This window comes from Pseudorca crassidens, chromosome 3 (assembly GCF_039906515.1).
Source record: "Pseudorca crassidens isolate mPseCra1 chromosome 3, mPseCra1.hap1, whole genome shotgun sequence".
In the NCBI taxonomy this organism is placed as follows: Eukaryota; Metazoa; Chordata; class Mammalia; order Artiodactyla; family Delphinidae; genus Pseudorca; species Pseudorca crassidens.
The window spans coordinates 70,043,305-70,065,665 of NC_090298.1; the positions used below are offsets into that span (position 1 = coordinate 70,043,305).

General features: G+C 34.2%; 1 long non-coding RNA gene across 3 annotated transcripts in view; it reads left to right on the forward strand.

The window, feature by feature from the left end:
- LOC137220740 (uncharacterized) overlaps positions 1–22,361 on the forward strand; it is a 145,033-nt gene that overhangs the window by 2,429 nt on the left and 120,243 nt on the right. The gene's annotated exons all lie outside the window — the stretch shown is intronic.

Genomic DNA, 22,361 nt, shown 5'->3' on the forward strand with positions numbered 1-22,361 from the left:
AAATGAATTTGGAAACAGCAAAGCTAGTGAGTGACTACAGAATTTACCTTCCATTTCAGTGAGAGATTCTTCCTAGAAGGATAGGAGTCATCTTGTATTGCATAAACCTTGTTTTAAAAAAACAAAGCATTTGTTTATATTTTAGAACAAACTCATGACACAAATTGAATTAAAATTATAATGCATTATATTGCTAAGGAGAAAAAATTTATATCTTGCAAGTATAGTCTTATTTCATGTAGTGCTTTTATATGTTTAGACATTTAAAAAGAAAAGCAGTGAGGCATAATATATGTTTATACTGTCATTTAAAAGATGTTTTTCTTCAACATGTGATCATCTTGTATTTGGTAGATAAAAATAAATATGCAGATACTATTATCTGTAATATTTTCATTTTCATTTAATCTGATTACACTGTCAAAAAATTGTTGGTGAGGGATTTAAGCAATTAAAGCTGTGTATATATCCTTGCTAAATCCACTGGTAGTTAAGGAAAATTGCAACAATCAAGTGCTTTGGTCTAAGTAGAATAAAACCTAAATTGATCTACAGAAGGTGAAGCCTTAAACTTGAGGAACATTTGTCTGTACAAAAGTTTTGGAACTGAATGTCACCTTAAGGCAAGAGGTATCAACTACCTTGTATGGATTCCCCTAACAAATTCATGCATCTTTATGAAAGAGTGAATCTTCTCAATGAAGCTAGGATATCCCTTAAGAATTCTAATCTAATTGATGGTGCAAGTGTATGACATGATTACCCATATACAAATCCCTCTATCCAGTGTCACTCATTTCCCAGGAACCCAGTCAATCAAATTTGCAAATATACTTGAAACTTTCTTTGTTTTTTCCTGAATGGATACTGTTTAAATCTACATAGATTGTCTTGTCTAATAACATGTGAGAGTTAGCCATTAATTTTCTTAGGATAGAGGAGGATGAAGAGGAGGAGGAGAGGAGATGGTGCAGTGGCTTACTTCTGAGCTCTCTTGTTCTCTTGAACACTCTTGTTGGAGTTCCTTTCTGCTACCCCGATTGCTCAACTCCATTAGTTAGAATTTGTACACTCAATAATTTAATGGGGTGAGGTTTCATGAAGTTATTGGGTAACTTGAATTTGCACAGTCACTCTTAAAATATGATCCTTATCACATTTAGGTTGCCAGCCAGTATCAACAAAGATGCTATAGGCTTAGGTAATATATATTTTTATTAAATTTTTAGTTCAGACCTGGTTTAAAATTTCCCAAGTATCATAAACCCAGCGGCATCCTGATTAAGTGATGAGGAGAGCAAAAAATAACATTTGTAATTAAAATTCTATTTTAAAGGTTAATTATTTTGGAGGGAAATAAAACATTTTCAGTCTTCTATTGCATTCTTTATGGAAGAGATACATGATATTTTGAGAATCTACTTGGTATGAGTACTTAAAATAGAAAGATCCTTTAGGAGAAATTTTTCATAAGGGAGGCTCTTTTCGGATTAACATGTGGTCTCTATTTATTTGTTAGCATAGTGCATTAAATTTATAGATTTTTTATGGTGAATCTTGAATAAATCACTCTGGATTCAAATAGTTAGTATTGTATATAGTGTTTTTGCATTTCTAATTAAAAGGGAAGCTGGTTAAAAGTTGGGTGTTATAATTTTTTTGTTAAGTTTTAGTATCAAAATTATATTAGTCTTATAAAATGTGTTGGGCAGCTTTCTTCTTTTTTTTTTTTTTCCTCTGACACAGGTTGTATATGAATTACTATCTATCTCTTTGAGTTTTGTATAAATTGCCTGTAAATCTACCTGGGCCAGGCATCTTTGGGGGAATTATTTTCTTCTTGATTCAATTTCCTAAGTGGTAGTAATCAGTTGGGTTATTTCTTCCTTACTGTATGCATTTTGATCATTTATATTTTTCTAGGAAATCGTTCTTTTCATCTAAGTTTTCAACTTCACTAACATAAACTTATTCATTGTATTTTCTTATGATTTATAAAATATCTACTGTATGTGTAGTCTGTCCCCCTTTTCATTTTGTATTTTATTTATTTGCGATTTTCTGTTTTTCCTTTGGTCATTCTTGTAAGAGTTTTTATTATCAGTACTTTCAAAACAGCATTTTTGGGTTTTTCATGTTATGTATCTTGTCTCCTTGTTCTTTGTTTTATTAATTTCTGTTCTTTAAAGCTTTGTGACCTCTAGTTCCTTACAGATTATCTCTAAGATTTGTTCCAGCTCCAAAATTCTACGGTTCTGTAAAAAGTTATTCTATGTTTAGAAGCCAGTGGAACTCTTACATTAGCATAAAATGAAGTGGGATGATAGTTATTATTTGTTGAACTTATTCTTTTATGTAGAAACCCTTTGTCTTGAGTAATCACAACTAGACCATTCCACATGCTATGAGTAGACTTTAGCCTTTGAAGAAGTCTACTTGGAAATACTCTTATCTTGCTACTCCTGATGATCATGTGATATTTTTAGTGATTTTTAAAGTCTATCACTTAACTTTAATAGAGAGAACTCAAATAATCTGCAGAGTAATGTCTGGAATATGTTGTGCTTAGGATTAAATAGGATTGCATTAATTGCTTAGAAAATGTTTGTGAAAAGTTCACAGTATAACACATGATCATTTTAGACTCATAGAAGGTCACTAAAACTAGTTGGGAATCTTTGACGATTCTCCATTTTGTGAGTTGACCACTCAAATAAAATTATCTCAGAATCAGGCAAAGTTAATGAAAAAGTGCATCAGTATTCTAGTCTGCTTGCTTTGAAAGTATTTTCTTAGTAAAATCAAATTCATGCCTTTGGTATTTTAACATTAAATCAAGTTAAACTCTCAGTTAATTAATAGACACACATAAAAAAATCACAGACTGAATTCTTATCTGTATGAAGAGTTGGTTTTTGTTTGTTTGCTTGTTTGTTTGGTCCCCTGTATGTACATTGTCCTAGGATGAATTGCGAATGCAGAGCGGCATTCATTCTTCTTCTTTTAGCCTGGAACATGATAAATCATATGGACTATACAAATGTTGTGATTGAAGCTATTGGACACGTTTGAGATTTTGTACAAATATACTTAAATAAAATCCAAAAAGAAAATAAGAACTTTTTGAAAAAAATATTTTAGCAAAATGATCGAGTGTCTTGTGGAATATAGTAACTCTGACTGACAGCTATATCATTAGAATTTTGTCATCAATTATAGCCTCCTTACAGCTTTTTTGATTCGTAGAATACTGATTTGACCTACTTTATTTAATAAAGGCTCTGATTCATTTATCTGCTTTAAATGTAATAAAAATTTGAGAAGAAAATAATTCTTTAAATGTTAATGTTATACATAAGTGATCCAACATGTAAAAAATAATTTTCTTTTAAATACAAGTCCTACAGTAATGAAAAACATTTTAGTCATGATTATTTTTATTCCAATGTGATCAATTTCACATTTGCTTTTTAACATGATTTCAAGAATAATTTTCTACTTATTTCAAGGTCTGTAAATTGTTTAGTTCCATATCTAGTTCCCAGATACTTGTATCAAAATATGTCTGAGCTTGCACCTATATTTTCACATGAAATTAGACCATTAAACCTTACTTCAAATACCCAACTCAGTGATTCTTTTTCTCTGAGAATATCCAAATTCCTTTGCCACCAATTTTAAAGTCTTTTGGTCACAGTGAGCAGAATTTTGCCTACCAACAGACTATCTTAATAAGTCATATAAAGTACCCTGGAGAGAATTAGATTTCACATAGAATAAAATCTCAATAGTGGTTGTTTCTTGATACATCTGAGACAGTAAGGGGTATTTAAAAAGTAGTAATATCAAGATTTTGAGGTTTTTTACTTATAATTAACTTACAGTGCTTTTGTGCAACCTTATAGGATTTTTACCTGATGGCAGATTTGTATGACATAATGGAACAAGCTGGGAATAGACTCAAATCTCATAACAAATCTTGCAATTATATAAACACTCACTGGAACAACTTATTCTTTTACATGTACAATGCAATATTATATTACCAGTACTTATATTTTATAAATCAAACATTGAATGTCTTCTATCTTCCTAGTCTTCCTATGAGAAATAAATGATAAATAACTTTCTCTAAGTACTGAGACTCATATGAAGCAGTCTGTTAAGGGGCAGCTACAAAAAAAAGAAGTGTTGCTTGGAAATACTTCCCTTTTTATGTCAAAATTTGTAATTTTTTTCTCTTTATATTTTCAGAAAAAGAGAAGAATCTTGTCTCAATTATTCATCTACTTCTGCTTATTCTCCACCTGATATGCTAATCCTTGATTATTGTACCATGATAATTTTCATTGAGACTGATTGTAATATTCCAAACAATAGATGCAAGCATGAAAAGGAAAATATGGAGTAATAGCAGGTGATGATTTTTTTAAATCAAAAATTTATTTTTATGTAAATGCCTAGGGGAGGAAGAGAGAGGGGTGAGGGAGAGAGAAAAGAGTATTGCAATTCCACATGTAAAAGAATAAAGTTATCTTACAAAAATTAACTAAAATGAATTAAAAACCCAAAATGTAAGACCCCAAACTATGAAACTCCTAGAAGAAAACATAGAGTAAAAGCTTCATGACATTCAAAGTGGGAATGATTTCTTGGCTATGACACCAAAAGCACAGGCAACAAAGCAACAGCAGACAAATAGCAATATGTCAAACTTCTGTGTATCAAAGGACACAATACAGACTGAAAAAGCAACCTATGGAATGGGAGAAAATATTTGCAAATTATATATCTGATAAGAAGTTAATGTAGAGAATATATAAATCCCTACAGCTAACAATTTAAAAAAACCCTGATTAAAAAATCGACAAAGGACTTGAATAGACATTTCTCCGAAGATGATATGCAAATGATCAACCAACATATGAAGATATTCTTAATATCACTAATCATTGGATAAATGCAAATCAAAACCACAATAAGATACCATCTCACACTCATTAGGATGGCTAATATCAAAAAAACAGAAAATAACAAGTATGGGTGGGGATGTGGAGAAATTGGTAGCCTGTGCATTGCTGGTGGAATTGTAAAATGGTGCAACCAGTATGGAAAACAGTATGGTGGTTCCTCAAGAAATTAAAATTAGAAGTACCACATGACCCAGCAATTCTTATCTATCTAAAAGAACTGAAAGCAGGGTCTTGAAGAATTATTTGGTTTTTTAAAGAATTTTTTGGACATCTGTATTTATAACAGCATTTTTCACAATCACCAAGTGGTGGAATCAATCCAAATATCCATCAGTGGATGAATATATATATAATGGAATGTTATTTCAGCCTTAAAAAGGAAAGATATCCTGTCACATGCTTCAACATGGATGAACCTTGAGGACATTATGCTAAGTGAAATAAACTAGTCACAGAAAAGGCAAATACTGTATGATTCCACTTATATGAGGCAAACAGAAAGCAAAATGGTAGTTAGCGGCTGGGGGAGGGAGAAATTAGAGAGTTTTTGTTCAATGGGTATAGAATTTCAGTTTCAAGATGACACTGTTCCAGAGGTCTGTTGTACAACAGTGTGAATATACTTGATACTGCTGAATTAAAACTGGTTAAGATGGTCAGTTTTATGTTATGTGTTTTTAACCATAATTTTATGTTATGTGCTTTTTTAACCACGATTACAAATTTTAAAAAGTGTTAACTCAACATGCATTGGACAATATAGAAGATTTTGCCAAACTTTTCACTATTAAGAAGAATTGATTTGAAATGAATTAAAAATACATATCTTTCCAAATTTTTGAAAGAAAGTAGTATAATTTCAAAATATTTTTTATAGTGGAAGTCAGCAACATACACAAAGTTAGAGTTTGAAAAATCTGGGTAATTGTTCTAGTCTTCTGAACAAATAGGCAATTGGGCAAACCAGAAAATATTGACTTTATCCTAAGATATTATCTACTTACATTTGGTTCTGAGAGATTCAGAGCACATTAATCTCTGGTTTTATAGCCCGATTAGAATTTTTAACATTTTTTGCCTCTGATATTTTTAATTATCTAGCTATCCATCTATCCACCCATCCATTCACCTCTCCATGCATCCATCTATATATACATAATTTTCCTCCTTCCATTTTTCCTTCAACCCTACAATCCCTGTAGGTTCTTACCATGACCATATGTTCCTAAATATTTTGTCTAAGAATTTAAAGAATGTTGAAAGGAGATTTATCAAGACTTTTTAGGAATTCTTGATGAAGCTGTGGACATATTTTGTGCTTTTTTACCTGTCTATAAAATCCCCCTAAATTTTAAGCAACAGCTAATGTGACTCATACTTTTCTTAGTCTAAATGACAAAAGGTAGCTGCATTGTAATTCACAATGGATGATCCTCTCCCTTACTAATAATGACTATTGTATTTGCTGTTCTTCACACTAGTTGCTGTGTCAGGACAACTGCATATTTTGCACAGTGCTCTCTAGCAAATGTTTTGAAATTTACCCTCCAGAGATCATCTGCTATAAATGGGCTTCAGTGCAGTTAATGAATATTTTATTACCCTCATTCCTTTTTTTGGTGTAGAATGAAAAACATGGGTTAAGTGTGAAGTGTCAAATTAACAGAAATGTTTCATTGAACCATTCATTCTCTGAAACATTTTTCTTAAATATATGTGTGTATTTCATGTAATCAATTTACTAATGCAAATGTATACCAGGGAAAACATGAGTGACTCAATATGAAATGTTTAATAGTTTCTAAGCATAATTTCTGGCACTATAAACACATCACTTTTGATTGACTTAAAATAAGACAGTCATTGACTGGTTGAATGAATCTGATAGATCATATATTCTCTAGAAAATCAAACGCCTTGAGAAAATCTTCTGCAGTGAAATTATTCACCACATACTATTTTTCTGTTGTCACTATTTGATCATCTTTTGCCTTGTGGCCATGTAAAATAGTACTGAATTTCTCAGATCGTTCATTATTTGCCTATCAGAGAATTTCTGTGTGGTATGGGTCAAATTTGGAGCTTTAGTCTTCCAAATTCCTCCTTCGGGGAATAACTCAGAAAATGACTCTGTTACTATTAGTTAAATGATGTCATGTAACATCATATCTTTGCATTTCAGGAACTGCACAAATGTTTTCTATGGTTTTAAAAACAGATGAGCCAAAATATCATGTGAGATTTGATGAGTACATATTGCTCTGGCAACAGGGTGCAATTAAAGAACATTTAGTGAAAAGCTACTATGTGTCTGATACAGTGTTAAACATTTCAGTGTGTCATCTCATTATGTCCTCACCATCACACTGTAATATAAAAGCTAATATTACCTACGTTTTATAGTTGAGGAAATTCAAGTTCAGAAAGGCAAAGCAATTTTTCCTAGGCCAACTTATAAGTTGAGGTTTGGGTTAGTCTAATGCAAAAGCCTATATGTTTTCTATTTTATCATGTGGATCCCAGGTTAATACTGATAGCCCTTCATAATATGAATACAGTTATTTTTAATTAGATTTTTTAAAAAATTCACTTTTTGAAATAAAAGTAGAAAGGGGAAAAGAAACTTATGACTTCTTATTATGTAATAAACATAAGGCAAGATACTTTCAAATGCTTTATACTGAATCCTTAAAATAAAAATTAGGTTATTTCTATAGCAAATATGATAGGTATTGTTGAATTTTGAATTCTCGACTTCATCTCTAATTAATATAGTCCACATTTTTCTCAACTAAGGTGGATAATTGATTTTTTAACCTCGTGTAAACATTATAGATAATGTATGTTTTGCTTTTAGATCAACGATTGAGCCAGTTTTTTCTTGCTAGATTTATTCATGCATCTAGCAAAGAGTCTGTGAGTGCATTCAATATGACAGGCACCCTTCTAGGTGCTTGAGTTGGATGGTGAAATAAAAATATCTGCCCCTATGGAAATTACATTTTACTGAATTTGATCTCTGGAACTAACTCACACACTACATTGAAATATATTAGTTGTAGAAAATATGCCTCTATAACTTTCATCTGCCATTTGTTGGATTCAAGATGTCAGGATCATCAAAACATCAAACTTAAGCTGAATCTTAATCTACCAGTTGGTAAAACAATTCCTTCCGTGTGTGTGTGTGTGCGTGTGTGTGTGTGTGTTTGTGTTGTATCTCAAGAAAATTGAATAGAAGGAAGTGCTGAGATGTTCAGTTGAAACAGACTTTCCTTCGGTCAACAAGTAACGTCAATAGCAAATTCAGAGATGGAGTAGGTGGTTATGTTACTGAGCCTCTTTTAATTTGTTTCTGTCAATCTTATCTCTTATGTTCCTTTGCTTTCTTTTTTTTAAAATTATTTTATTTTATTTTATTTATTTCATTTTTGGCTGCGTTGGGTCTTTGCTGCTGTGCACGGGCTTTCTCTAGTTGTGGCGAGCGGGGGCTACTCTTCGTTGTGGTGCGCAGGCTTCTCATTGCGGTGGCTTCTCTTGTTGCGGAGCACGGGCTCTAGGCACACGGGCTTCAGAAGTTGTGGCACGCGGGCTCAGTAGTTGTGGCTCACGGGCCTAGTTGCTCCGCGACATGTGGGATCTTCCCGGACCAGGGCTCGAACCCGTGTCCGCTGCATTGGCAGGCGGATTCTTAACCACTGTGCCACCAGGGAAGCCCTCCTTTGCTTTCTTATCCCTACCTCTGTGAGAAGGCCTAAGACACCTGCATTACATGGTTCTCATTACCTCTCACTTTATATTTGCTATTTCTATTTCCACTCTTAGTGATCTTCTTCTCTGTTTCTCCATTATTTTCTTGCATCTGAATTCATGTCATGAAAAGATCCAGAGTCACTGTATGCAAAAGGAGTCTAGTTCCTGTGGTTAAAATGCTATCACATAACACTGTGATGTTTCCGTATATATATTAAGCAATTACAAATTTTATTTAGGTCTTAAAATTTATCATTACATGTATAAACCAGTTGTCTTCATTCTCTGATTACTTAAACAATTAAAGTGATAGACAGGAATAGAAAATAAGGGGCAATTCCCTACAAAGTGCAAATATTATACCAATCCCAGTCAAAAGCAGACAGCTCAGAAACAAAAAGAGGGAAAAGATAATTTTCAAGAAAGCTATTTGTACTTTTTCTTTAACCTAAACACAGATGAGCATGAAAATATGGAAATTACTGTTAGGTAGAAAATAGACTGTTTTAACCTTTGCTGTGCATGGGTAACTGACACACACGGGAACCTTTGATCCCAAGACTTTTGGGTACAAGAGGCAGTGTTCTTCTCTTCTTGCCAAGGCCACTGCATCAAAGAGAAGGCCTTTTAAAAATTTCCTTAGTAGTAGAATTACTTATAAAATTGGAAAGCTTAGTCCAAAATTCCACTATTTCTTTGTATCTATGCATTAGAAAATAGAAATAGAAATACCTTGCTATATAGAATTATAATCAATGAATACACTGAACTTTTAAAGTTAAAATTTGAACAACATGCTATTAGCCTATCAAATTTCACATGGGTAAGCAAACAGTTGACATGAATTGGATTGGATCAGCCTGTTGATGTCCCTGTTAAGGGACACAAATGATGATTATGGAATGACACAGAGCCAGATGATTAAGGAGAAAATGGCCCACACTAGAACAATGGCAAAGACGTTCTCCCTACCTACACCCTCATTATAGACCAATATTACACCATTCATTTTTATATTAATTTATTGGGATTGCATAATATATTAATATCTAGGCACTATGATAGGTGTCAGGGATGTAGCAGTGAACAAAAAACATATAATCTCTTCCCCACAGAACTCACAGTTTAGTTATTTACGTATACTTGTGGAAGTTCAGTAATATTTGTATAATGGTAGAGATTCTTTCCTGCCTACCCCATATCCATTCCCCTTTCTTCATTACTATAGGACTCATATTATTGGGGTTGCCAATTGGCACCGACAAAACTGTATTTCCCACCTTCCCTTTCAAATAAAGATGTGCAATAAAAGGGAAATCAAAAGTCAATGAATGCGACTTCCAGAAAAATTTTTTAACTGAGAGATGTATCCCTCTGCATTTGCTCCTTTCTCCTTCCTGGTGTCCAGAACATGGATATAATGGCTGGAGCTGAAGAAGCCATCTTGAGACCACGAGCCAACTTGAAGATACAAACAATATTCTAAAAATGTAGAGCAGGGGACTTCCCTGGTGGTCCAGTGGTAAAGAATCCACTTTCCAATTCAGGGGACGCAGGTTCAATCCCTGGTCAGGGAACTAGGTTCCCACGTGCAGCTAAATCCATGTGCCACAACTACTGAGCTCACACGCCTCAACTAGAGAGCCCGTGTTCTGCAAACTACAGAGTCCACATGCCCTGGAGTCTGCGTGCCACAACTAGAGAGAGAAAAACCCAAACACCACCACTAGAGAGAAGCCTGCACTCTGCAACGAAAGATCCCACATGCCTCAACGAAGACCCTGCGTGCCGCAACTAAGACCCAACACAGTCAAAAAAAATAATAAATAAATAATAAAATTTTTTTTTAAATGTACAGCAGAAAAATCAAAGGAGTCTTGATCTCTGGTGAAATCTCAGAGTGATCATAGAAGTTCAGGAAAGCCTGCCTCTGAATTTCTTCTACATAAAACATAAAGTCATATATTCATCTTATTGAAGTTATTGTTATATGAGGTATTTTTATATGCATTTTTCTCCACTTTTGAAAGATATCCACAGATATGGAGAAAAGACAAATTCTAATACAAATGTGAATTTATTCACATATTGAAATGTTATTTCGGATGTGGACTTGGTTATTTTCAATCAAATCTTCTGCATACTCCAGGTTTATAAAGCTCTCTGTTGAAATACTGTTTTGAGATGGTTTAAGAAAAGATGCCTAACCAGAGAAACTGGTTGACCATTCTAAGCAGTTTTTGGTATTCAAGAGAGATGAACCAGGCAAGAAGAGTCCCTTACCCCATGAACTTCAAAATAAGCTACTCCTGTGTTATGGTTTCTTCTGCATTTGCTTTGATTTTGATTTCACCATTTTCTAAATTCTTGTAACATTTCCTCTATATCACAAAACTCATTGTTTAATTAAATACCTTTAATAATTTCCATTTATGAGTATCTTCTCTCTTCAGTACAATTACTCTTCTACAAGAGTAGAAGACAAGAAAGCTGCCTCATCATCTTATTTTAGCCACCATTGTCAGATTAGGACAGGATACTCAACTATTAACTAGGTGTTTGTGTGATCCAGGGATCCTTGTTTAGTGAATAAAACATGATATTGTGATTTTATTGGCATACTTAAAGTTTCTCTGTTTTAGAAAAAGGTTTTTATGAGTACATCTTATAAGATAAATATGTTTTCTAGTGGCACATACAAGTTTCATCTTTTGTTGCAATTTACAAGAGCATTTTTAGAAACTGTCTTTAGAGGTGATCTCAGTGACAAATTTAATACTACTACTTAACATGCTGCTCTTTTATTCTTTCATTAGTGGATTTTTCTTGAGCACCTTCTACATAGCAGGCACTAATCTAGGCTAGAGGGGAAAAGTGTGATGGGTGGGATGGGAATTAGTAAGGCAAAGACTGCACCACAAGGAGCTATTCTATTTGGGAAAGCAGACTATAAACAAGTGTGCAAATGCATAATATAATTCTAGATAATGAGAATGGAAAGTTCTAGAAAGAAATTAAAGCAGGATGGAAGGAGAGAGAATGATGGGGATGAGGATGCTTTTTGATGTGGAAGCAACAAAGCCAGCAACAAAAGGATCTGGAAAAATAGATTCCAGAGCCTGAGTTGGAAATGAGCTGGGTTTGTTCCAGAAAGAGCTAGGAGGCCAGTACAGCTGGAGGACTGTTGAGTGAGGTAAAGTGGTAGGAGAGGAGTGCTTAGCAGGAGGCAGAGAACAGATCACTCAGGACCTGGGAGGTGAAAAAGAGTTTGTATTGTATCCCATGGGTAATGGTAAATAACTGGAAAGTTTTAATCAGGGCAATGCTTATCAGATTTACACATTAAATTGCTGTTCTGGCTATAGGTGAAAGAATAGAGTATTGGAGAACCTGAGTGGAAATTGGGAGACCAGGTAACAGATGACAGAGGTAATCTAGGTGAGAAATCATGTAGACTGGACTAGGGGAGTAAGAGTGAGGTGTCAAAAGGGGCCAAATTCAGAAAATAATCATCAGGTAGAACTGACAGGACTTGCTGATATAGGAGGTATGGTGTGTAATGTTTTGTTCAGACTTGGCATACAGAGCAGATGATATTCACAGAGACTACATTAACACATTGAGGTACTAAATAAAGTGTTCTTATTTCATCCTGAGAAAAGATAGCTTTCCTTAAAAGAGTTGACTTGGCAGAGGATAAAGGGAGTCACAGAACCCTTTATAAAGAATTCTTATTGATGGTTAATAATTCTTATAAGTCACTAATCAAGAGGTGGAGGGAGAAAACAAAGAATGACAGTTTTTATCATAATTTGGTGAACAGTGTAAATTATCTGGATTCTAAATCACAAATATTGAATGTTTCTGTTTTTATTTTGCCTCAGACTTTCACTTTGTCCCCTTGGCGACTGGCAGTTTTAATTTTAGTAAGAAAAACAAAAAATTCGACAACTTAAAAATTTATGAAACCAGATTGATTAAGTTGAAAGGACTCAGAGTAGGATGCTAGTTATACTTATTTTTTAGTTATTGGGTACCATCAGGAATGTAGACATTCAGAGAAAGAAGAGCATATCAGAAAATTGACAGCTTTGTGGATGGCTTAAAAGGCAGGAGTGAGATATATTAAAAAAGAAAATACCAGAGAAAATGAGTGAAGCTTCCCAAATGTACAGAATTCAGTGATTAAGTGTGTTGTCAATAGATTCTGACAGTAGGCATGCAATGAGAGTTTAGGTATTTCACACACAGGCACTATTGCACCAGACAAACACACATCACTCATTTTCTCATTGGGTTTGATGGGTTTATCCCAGTCTTCTTCTATAGTCAACAAGACTAGTATTTAATGGTATTTATTATTTATTCCACTAGGAAGATCTATGTGGAATATGGTTGATTTGTGATCACAGTGAGAGGTGAATCAGTTAGAGACAGATAGATAGATAGATGATAGGCACTGAAACAATTGTGGCTAGACTTTTGTAGCCAAAAGAAGGGTAAAAATACTTAACAGACCAATATGTAAAATTCCTGGTTTTTTTTTTTTTTTTACATGATAGCTCTTACTTAGGGATTCTGTGCAATTTTAGAAATTAAAGACTGAAGAGGAACTAATGAGATTATTTGGAGGTACTCAAATTTTAACACTCAATTCTCACTAAAAATCTCAGTGTAGGAAACTTCTAAAAATGAAGCATGATCAAATAGCATCAGCAATAATAGTTTTGGCCAAGACAAAGCCTGATCTTTCTAACTTAAGCTAGGCTATCAGGTTCACTGAGGTGAAAAAGGTAACTTATAGTTGGAACTAGTGGTTAGCAATTAGGGACTGTGCATTATAATAATTTTACTTAGCATTCAGACAACTCTACAATGTGGTTGTTACTATCTCCATTTCATAAGATAAAGGAACAGAGGTTCAGGAAGGTAAATATTATCTAGGACTTGAAAACTGAAGTAAGTGGTGGGACTATGATTCAAACTCATATTCTTTTCATATTTACACCTCCTCTCAGTAAGTCTCTTCTTTAGCAGTAGGGAACCTTCCATTAGTTTGAAAGAAATGGTTAGGAGGTAAATTTCAGCTCCATAAAAAGATCATAGGAGTCTATGATTATAATCATGATGAAATAAATTAGGAATTGAATTTCATCATTCAATTCAACTTATAAAAAGGGAGTTAGGTAGGTATATATCATTGCTAACAGCACTCAGAGAAGATGAGGAAAGATGGCTGTAACCCCTTCACCACTGCGTAGAGACACCTGAATAATCACTGTTCATCTTCAGTTGCTTTGTAAGGGCTGAAACACTTGGATTGTGAATACCATCCACAGGGCTCTACTCGTGAGTTGATCTATGTGTTTTTCAGATCAACCAGTAAGAGTAAAATACACCAGATATTTTATGACTCTTACTTACTATAAGTTTTGAAATTAGATCTTATGTCTACTTTATATCTTGACAGAGCACACTCTGTCCTTTGATAGAAACGAAACCAAAATTGTTGGTCTCACTGGTGCTAGTGACTAGATTATTTTGAGTCCAATACAAATACATTTAAGAGACAAAAAAATGCTACCCTAACCTAACCACAATGTCCTTATCACATAGATACTTCTTACTCAGCTGATGCATTAGAACCACACCAGTTATATTCCTGTTTTCTGAGAAGTTGTACTTTCTCTAATTTGTTTCCTTTTGGACCTTCACCTATAGTTCTGATGGACTTATTTGTAACTTCTATATTCATAACTAAATAGTAGGTATCACTATAATAATGTCTATTTAAAATTTGTGGTGATCATTTTTATTCTGGCTAAAAATTATGACAAGGAAAATTAACAGAAGGCTGACAGATTTCTCAAGATGCCTTTGAAATATAGATATTTGCCTCTGTCCTCTAACCTCTTAAAGCTGAATTGTGCTTTATATTTTTATTATCAATAAATATTATCTGATGTGAATACTAAGATTCTTGCTTTTACATGAGATACAGACTGCATTTACTACAAGTGTTGGCAAGTGTGCAGAGCAGCTGGAACTCTCTTACACTACTGGTTGGAATATAAAATGGTTCACCCACTCTGGAAAATAGTTTGGTAGTTTCTTAAAATTTTAAATACACATCTATAAAATGATTCATTCATTCCATACTAAGCATTTACTCAAGAAAAACAAATATAGCTGTTCATCAAAGATATATATGCAAATGTTCACAGCAGTTTCATTTGTAATAGCCCGAAACTGGAAACAACACAAATGTCCATCCACAGGTGAACAGATAAACAAATGTGATACACCCATACAGTAGAATACTATTCAGTGATTAAAAGGAACAAATTATTGATTTATGCTACAATGTGGATAAATCTCAAAACTATTATGCTTATCAAAAGGAGTATATATTGTATGATTCCATTTATATAAAACACTTTTTTTTTTTTTTTTTTTTTTTTTGCTATACGCGGGCCTCTCACTGCTGTGGCCTCTCCCGTGGCGGAGCACAGGCTCTGGACGCACAGGCTCAGCGGCCATGACTCATGGGCCCAGCCGCTCCGCGGCATGTGGGATCTTCCCGGACCGGGGCACGAACCCGTGTCTCCTGCATCGGCAGGCGGACTCTCAACCACTGCGCAACCAGGGAAACCCCTATAAAATTCTTTAAAAATTGCAAACAAATCTCTAGTGACAGAAAGCGGATCAATGATTGGAGAATAAGGTAGGAGTGGATCGGGCATGGGGAAATGAGAGATTACTGAGGAGCAGGGGAAATTCTGAGGAGTGATAGATATGTTTACTGCCTTGGTTTTGGTGATATTCTCATGGGTAAATACGAATTTCAAAACAAATTCTACACTTCAAGTATGTGCAGTTTATTATATATCAATTATATCTTAATAAAATTATTTTAAAACTATAGTATATAAAGGAGTTGCATGCTTTTGAAGAAAAATGTTTATATTTAAGACTAGGTTGTAATGATATTTAAGAAATTTGCTTAACATTTTGTTAATACATTCAGATGGGAAGACAAACCACTTTTTCAAAAATGACGCAAAATGCCAAAAAGCAGTCGGTGAATATGTGTCACCCTGATAACACCTCTTGTCTATCCCAATAACAAATTTTTAATTATAGAATTATAGAATTCATATGAATATTTCAAGGAGCTGATCTTAGAGACACACAAACTTAAGAAAAAGAAACTCATATGTATACCTTTACCTCTATTCACATTGGATATCAACTTTGGTCTATGTTTAGCTTCATTTCTGTTCCATCTCTATCAAAAACAAAATGGACTTTCACAATGAAAACTAACCTCTTTTATAACAAAATCTGAATCTACTACCATCTGTCATTGTCGTTTACAATAAAATGTTACCTAAGCCCCAATAATGCATCATGTAGCGAGAATAATAGTCACTTTGGATAGTACTCAACTCCAGGAATAATGCAGTTGTACTCTGGAAAATATCTTCATTTAATGCTCCTCAACCATGCTGTGCTTCAGCATGAACAAATTTTTTTATTCGGTACTAATATACCCTTCTTCCAGTAGTAGTCTCAGTACTACCATATATCTTTCTTTTTACTTTAATGATGGAAAAAACCCTCTTTTGTTTGTATTACTAATATTCTTTGTCATTTAAATATTGCACGATGTCATCCAAGTTTAGTTCTAATCAGAAAAAGTAACACTTGCTGTTAGAATATATTGTGGAAGGAGCCATAGTATATAGGCTAGTAGTTAGCTGTAGTTCCCCTTTGTACTGTAAGAACCTCCTTTGTTCCCAACATTTACTATCTTCAGACAGAGAATCAGTAGAGAGTCTTAAGTCTTCTAATACTTTGATATCCCACTGAGGAGCTGTGTGATACAGGTGAGATTAAATATCCAAATCCTGACTGTGAGAAAGTTTCTTTCCTCCAGGCATTAAAAAAGATCAACTGATAACTACATATGAACTCTGGCTACCCCAAGGAACCTTGACATTGAGTAACTTACTCGGGAGAGATGGAATATAGCCTAAAGGTTGAAAGCAGTAACTTAAGGGCAGGGCTAGTTTCATAGGCATAAGACCTGTGCAGTCACACACCACCCTGCTCCTAGAAGGGCCCTTCATTTGGTTTAATGTTCTGTTGTCACCTTATGATGCTCACTAATTTTTGAACAAGGGGTCCCACACTTTCATTTTGCACTGGGCCTCACGAATTAGGTAGCCAGTCCTACTTAGGGATCAGACAATTTATAAATTGTGTCACCTTCTAAGAACCTGTTTCCTCATCCATAGAATGGAGATAATTGTTGTACCTACCTCCCAAGATTGTTCTTAGGAATACATATATGAGAAAGTATTTACTGTAGGAGAAAGAATTAAGCTTAATATCTGGCATATAATAAATACTAAAAAATATTGACTGCTTTCTTAGTGAATAACATTAAATGATCTGGTTCATTATTATCTGCTGTTTTAAAATGTCTATAAAATAGAAAATTTTGCTTTGATGATGTGGATTACATTGTACAATGTATATCGGTGTGTTAACTTTTGACATACACATGTATATAATATAATTTTAAATGGAGTATGTATATCAGTGACTTATATGCCATCCCTGTGGAATTCCTCAGGAGAATTAAGGCTAACACTCCGCATTTCACTGCATCCCATACTCCAGCATAACTGATGATCAAGAAGATCTTAATGTTCCCCTCAGCTTGACTACACTTTAGGCAAGTGTTTGCAATTATAAATTCTTTCTCTGCCTCTTTGTGATATAAATATTCTCCTAGATTCTTGCCAATTTTACAGCCCAGGAATGTCTTCCTCAAGGATCTGGGAGCCATTCTTTTTAGTGAGTATCAAGGGACATAGTGCCTCTGTCTCCCAATCTTGGTAGGAAGGTAGGAGCCTAACTTGCATAAGCAACAATTAACAAATACAGAAGGCCCAATCACATTGACCAACCTTCCGCCTAACGTCCTTCAGTACTTTTTTTTACTAGCTTACTCCAGCACTTAAAAATCCTCCACTCTGTTTGAGTGGGGTTGAGTTCAGTCTCTCCCCCCGTTGTAAAAGTCTTAAATAAAGTCTTCCTTGCTGGTTTAACTCTGTCCAGTACAATATTTCTTTGACATTGAGAACACCCCAAGGGTAGGCTTTATGAGATACCATTTGAAGGTGTAGCCAGGGAAACAAGCTAAATGGATTCAGATTCTGGCCACACCATTTATCCGCTAGGTGTGCTTGGGCAAGTATCTTAACCCCTCTGAGTCTCTGTTTCCTGATTTATATATTAGAAATATTAATAAAGTTATACCTTATAGAGTTGTAAGAAATAAATGAGATATCCATTTATAATTGCTACTCAGGTTAAGCTTGACTAAATAAAGATTAACTATAAACAAATATCTCAATAAATGCTAGCTATTAATATTAGTCACAGCATTAAAAAGACATTATTTGAGCTCAGCTGATAAATCAAGGCCTTCATTATCTTTCTGTGAATATTGGAAAAGTTTCTGATTTCCCTTTCAAATCTATAGTCTTGCCCAAACCTTTAATTTGCAACACAGAACCTTTCTAAAATTCAGCTTTTATAATTTTTTCCCATTCTTATTACCTCTCAATGCTTTATCAGTACTTTGAGGATGAAGTTCAAATTCCACAGTATGACATCCAAATGGCACTCAGATCTAGCCCTGGCCATCTCTGCAGTCTAATTTCTTATGACCCTCCCCCTCACGTTGCTCTCACTGCACCCTGCCCCTCATCATTCAGGTCCTCTGCAGGGTCCTGGCAGAATTGCTCTATCTACTCCATGGCTCACATTACTCTTTTTGCTGGAAAATCCTTCCCTTTCTTATCTCCCACACATGGAGACTCACTTAAGTGTCAACTCCCCTGTGAAACCTTTATGTTTGTTCATTTTTGTACTGACTTCATTTATATTTTAATTCCTAAATAACCTAAGCTTATTGTATAATATTCACAAAATTCAAAGATAGAGTGTGGGGATCACTTACTTAACACTTCCCCCCTTTTTCATATCCCTTCTGAAAGCTTATCATTTTTGAGTTTGGTTTTCTTCTTCTTTTCATTGCATTTATAAACATTCATACACAAAACACACTTTATACACACAAAAGTATAATCATACTGTACATACAATTCTGAAACTTGCCCCTTTTTTAAAAACTATATTTCACTGAGTGATATCATTCATTCCCACAAAGACCCTATGGAAAAGGAGGTAATATTATCTCCTATTTTCTAGCTGAGAAAACAGGTTCAGAGACATTAACTCTGTTGCTTAAGTTCCTATGGATAGAAAGAGGCAAGATGGATAGAAAATAAAAGGCAGAGATGGATGTCTGACTCTAAAGTGCTTTATCTCAACAAGGATGTTATATTAGTATGTGGATAGGCTCGATAAACAAGAACCAGGCTGGTGATGGATTAGGAGAATTAGGAGGTGGTGGAGGGACCAAAAGTGTTGATAAGAATAATCAGGAGGCTCAGCAGGAATAGGGTAGTGAGAGAGCTGGGAGAATGGAAGGTGGTCATCAGACAAAGGCTAGCATTTGACTTCTCACCAGTGGAGGACTTTGGGGTCTGAGTAGACCTAAAGAGAAGTGCTGCTATGGGTAACACAAGCACAAGCAACTTTGAGATCCTAAACCTCCCTTCTCAGAGAAAGTGGTAGGGGCAAGGATGCTGAGTTGTTTCCTAAAGCTGACACCTGGGTTTATTGGACTATGTTTGTTTCTTTGCTTAGGAAATTGGGAGGAGTGGTAAGGGAAGGTATGGCTTTGTTCTCAGGGTGACCAGCTGTCCTGATTTGTCTTTTTCCCATGGCTTGGGACTTTCAGTACTCACAGGAGAGTACCAAGCAAACCAAGCAAACCAGGATGAACTGGTCACCTTGCTTGAAAATAACCTTTTGGAGCAATTCTTCCCATATTTCTACCTCTGTCTCTTAGTTCTATTTTAATCCCACTCAGCCTTGGAAGCCCAGCTCAAATGTTACATTTTCCTTGAACTCTAGCACCATCCCCAATTCAGAATTGTAATTGCTTTCCTCAACTTGGTTTTTACTTGATATTTAGAATTTGTGTTATTTTGTCTTGAATCACATTTTTTTTTGGTGACGTGTCTCTCCTGTATTAGAATTTTTTTGATTGGTGTGAGATACAGATGCAATTTTATTTTTTACATATAAAATTATCCCAATTTTTATTATTGAGTAATAAGCCCCATTATTATTTAATAATAATTATCAAGCAGTTATCCCAACATCATATATTGAATAACCCATCTTTTCACACTGACGTAATCTTTTACCCCTCTCACATGGTGAGTTTCCCTGTGTATGGTTCTGTTTCTAGGCTGTCTCTGAGAATTTAAACTCCTTGGGGAGAGACCATTATCCTAGTCATTTTGAGTCATCACCCTTACCATTACCAATGCCAAACTCTATACCTCCCACTTGGTAGGTGCTCAATACATATTTACTGAACTTAATTAAAACAAGCCTATTGTTGTTATAAGCCGTTTTTGACTTTTACTGCTTTAGATCCAATGAGAGGATTCATGGCAAGTCTGTATTTGCTAGATCTGAAAGGACACATCATTTAGATATGTTTGCATTACAAAGCCACAAAAACCTGTTCAATATTTTCATAACTGTTTACTTGAACTGAATTTCAAATATGACATTAGATTAGGTTCTAGAACTGAAAAATACTTTACCATTTCAATTTGAAACAATCCGAATATTCATTTGAAACTAATATGAAGATTAGAAAATGGTTTTCAAAATTTTGGAAAACATGGAGATGTTGCTTATGAAACAAAGTATTAAAAAATATTGATATCCTCATGAAAATGAAGCCATCTGGTAACAAAGGAATGGGTTGTTGGACAAAACCAGATACAAGATTATTGTCAAGTTTCAAGCTTTTGTTTTGGATGGTAGGCTCATAAGTGTGTATCATACTATTTAAAATAACTAGTTAAATAATAACTTAAATATAAAACACGCAGAGACTAACAATGAGAGCACATTATGAACTACAGGCTATGATTAATCCAATTCTGTGTAAGCGAGGTACAATAAGAAAAAAAATGTTGTCAATAATGTAGGTAAATGGAGGTATATATTGTCTATGCTGGCCACATTAAATGTCAGCTCACTTTAACACATATGGATTGAACATGTATTGTGGAAAGTAATTATTTTGAGGGCATTGGAAGATTTTAATTTTTATTAAAGGAATTACTATCTGAGAAATAGAACCAGTAATATAAATTACTTAATTAAAAAGACTGCTCCCTGTGCTTTTTATCATGCACCTCATTAATTACAAAATTTCAAAAATATAAGCTCGATGTAGAAATATTTATTTATTTATATTCATATATATCTTTCACTAACATTGGTTATTTCGAGCAAAAATATACATTTAGGGAAAGGTTAGCTGTTAATGATAATGGAGGTAAATCTTTACTTCAGTACTCATCTTTTGAGTGTCTATTTTTAACCCCTTCTTGTTTCATCTGATTCTATCATCTTTGAATTACCTTATAATATGGCTGACAAAGAACTCCTACTTGAAGTAGAAATTTCAGCTCTGCCATTTTCCTGTGTAAAAATTATAAGTACTTTTTGTTCAATCAGTAATTTCCTCACCATTTTGCAAGGGATATTTTAACTAATATAAAATAATATACTCTGGAAATCCACTTAACCAGTTGCTTGAAAGCAATCAGCTGGAGGTGAATAAAGGCATGACGGCACCTCCAGGCCTCTACATGATGGAACACCATTATACACACCTGGTACAAGTATTTTTGCAATATTTCTGAAGAACTTACTTCAAAGTTCATGACAATAGCAATGACATAGATTCTCAGAAGTCAGACTTCTGAGAATTTATGTCAAGGAAACTATCAGTAAACAGACCAAGATTTACAAATGTAAGTCTTCTCATAGCATTATTTCTAATATTGAAAATTGTAAGCTAATTAAAATTTTCAACAACTGAAAAATGTTTTGACAATTTATATTCATCCACATCTAGAATAATAGGCAGCCATTAACATGGTATTTCTAAAATATTTAATAGCAATGAGAAATGCTTATAATAGTAAGTAAAAACAGCAGGATACAAAATAGTACATACAATTTGAAAATATAAATGTAGGGAAAATTGTAAGGTAGTACATTTTATTTTTTTCCTTTTTTCTGTCCTTTAAATTGCAAATTATCCACCATAAGCATGTATTACCTTTATAATAATAAAATCCTCTTATAAAGTTATTTTAAAAATTAACCCGTATAATCCTGCCACCCAGAGAGAACCATTATCAAAATTTTTATCTCTTCTCTACCAGTATTCTTTCTATGCATATTAATATAGTTAAGATCACACTACATATATAATTTAAGTACCCTGCTTTTCAAAGTTAACGTGAAAGAACAAGCACAAAATTAGTATATAATTGTACTTAAGAGGTCTTTGAGTCAAATAGATCTGGGCTTAAGTCTGATTTTGCCACAGACCAGCTGCATCAGCTAGAATTGTGTTTGGCTGCACTTAATAAAAATCTAACTTCTGTGGCG